Below are 1,930 nucleotides of genomic sequence, written 5' to 3' on the forward strand. Positions count from 1 at the left end.
TTCTTCTTCTTCTTCTTCTTCTTCTTCTTCTTCTTCTTCTTCTTCTTCTTCTTTCCTAAGCAGCTTTTTTACTAATCTAGCTGTTTTTTTAAAAAGCACCTGTTTCCACGCACTTAAAGACGAAACAAAAAAAAAAGACAAACTATTAAAAAATGACAAATTCAAGAAAGCAAGACTTGACAGGGACTTCAATAAAAATCGGTGTGAGCCAAAAAGAGAGTAGATCTATATAATAATATATGGGGTGAGTACTTCAACAGAAATCAGCCATTCTGCAGAGATAACTAGATCTATGTACAGAGTATCTGTGTTTTCATCTGGCCCGATGAGATAACATGTTATCCATAAGGAACGGCATGCTTTAACTTTTTCTTCCTTCTCGGTGCTTTCAAGTACTGTCTGTCACGTTAAATCATAATTTTTAAACCCCAACAATTTATGTTTGCATTTATCTATTTCTTTCACAAAGCAAACACGCAGTGGAACTTTAATTTTCAAGAATAAACTGTCGATTTTCAGCAGTTAATATAACATATTAACCAATAAAACGAAGCTCTTTTATCGGTAAAATGTAATACACACGTAAACAAAGAGCACCCATTATAGGCAAAAGTTTGCAGGCGATAAAAAAAAATCTAAAGAAGAGCAAAACAGAGCCTTTAACAGTAAGAAAACATTCGATCTCCTTCGATATTTATTGATTTCTGTTAAAACACCCATATCAGCGTGTGCGAAAACGCGATGAATAGCCTTCCACTCCATTTAAAAAAGCCATCACTTAACACAATTTAGATGTTCCGCTAATCCAGCACACGTTACTGCCTGTTCACGTGTTTATACAATAGGCTAATTGATCCCCACACACGGCCATAACAAACATTGAGCAATATAAACAACACAAATTCCCAATCCTGTTACCCCCCCCCCCCCAACCAGCAAAGATCTAGATCTAGACTCAAACATTAAAATAAAACATTTCCAACACAACAGAGTTAAACTAACGTGTAAAGTGTAAACACAAGAACCGACTTTCGTAAACAAAGACTAGATCTAGCCTAGGCCAAGAGTCGTAAAGTGTAGTGTTGTGCCAACCGAAGTCTGCTAAGTAGCTTAGTAATAACATACCGTAAATACTGACAGTCTACATTCGTCTGAAATCATAAAAATGTCTGTCTCCACGAACACAGCGAGGAAGAAGCGACCAGCGGTCACAGTGATTTACTGAGTCATGAACTCTTTAAAACGGAGACACGTAAAGAGCTTTATAACATTTCTCCTTACCTGGCTGAACGTTCCGATGTATCTCAGAACCGTCTTTGAAGAAAAGAAGCGCTCTGTAGAAGTCACTGATTTAACTCCCTCGCCAATCCTCGGCGAGAATAGTAACTGCAATAATATCACAAATGTAACTAGAGAGAATTGATCCGATATGTTCTACAATCACACTTACATGGAATACAACACAGAGGAACTAGATCTACCACTACAGCAACTACTGGAGTAGCAAAACAGAGAAACTGATAGCGATAGTCCGACGGGTTCACGATCAAGACCTGAAAGCTGACGTTGTCGCCTGTCGCGAACTGCGATCTAGTCAGTGCAGTGCACAACAGGCTTCAGTCAGTCGCCCGCACACACAGTTCAGACGCCCGCCCGCCCGCTCTCTCGTCTCTCGCTTCTCGCTTATCTCCCGCTCCGAGCCGAAAAGGGAGGCAAGTTGCGAGAGCTTTATCTGGTGCCGTGTGCGACAACGAACGACACAGCTTGGCCGGCCCGTCTTCAGGCCCGAAACACCTTGTACTACGTGAAGAGTAAACGGGGCGGGGAGGGCTGGGGCAAATAATGTGTCCTGTGTGGGAGAGAGAGAGAGAGAGAGAGAGAGAGAGAGAAGGGAAGAGATGAGAGAGCAAGAGAGAGAGAGAGAGAGAGA

The 1,930-nt window shown here is 41.5% G+C and overlaps 1 long non-coding RNA gene across 1 annotated transcript in view; it reads right to left on the minus strand.

Moving 5' to 3' along the window:
* LOC101857973 overlaps positions 1-1,688 on the minus strand; it is a 99,095-nt gene extending 97,407 nt beyond the window's left edge. The window contains exon 1 of the long non-coding RNA XR_220829.3: positions 1,282-1,688. This is a non-coding gene — a long non-coding RNA (uncharacterized LOC101857973). The remainder of the gene's footprint in view (positions 1-1,281) is intronic.
* Positions 1,689-1,930: the final 242 nt, after the last annotated feature.

The sequence above is a fragment of the Aplysia californica genome, unplaced genomic scaffold (genome assembly GCF_000002075.1).
Source record: "Aplysia californica isolate F4 #8 unplaced genomic scaffold, AplCal3.0 scaffold00493, whole genome shotgun sequence".
In the NCBI taxonomy this organism is placed as follows: Eukaryota; Metazoa; Mollusca; class Gastropoda; order Aplysiida; family Aplysiidae; genus Aplysia; species Aplysia californica.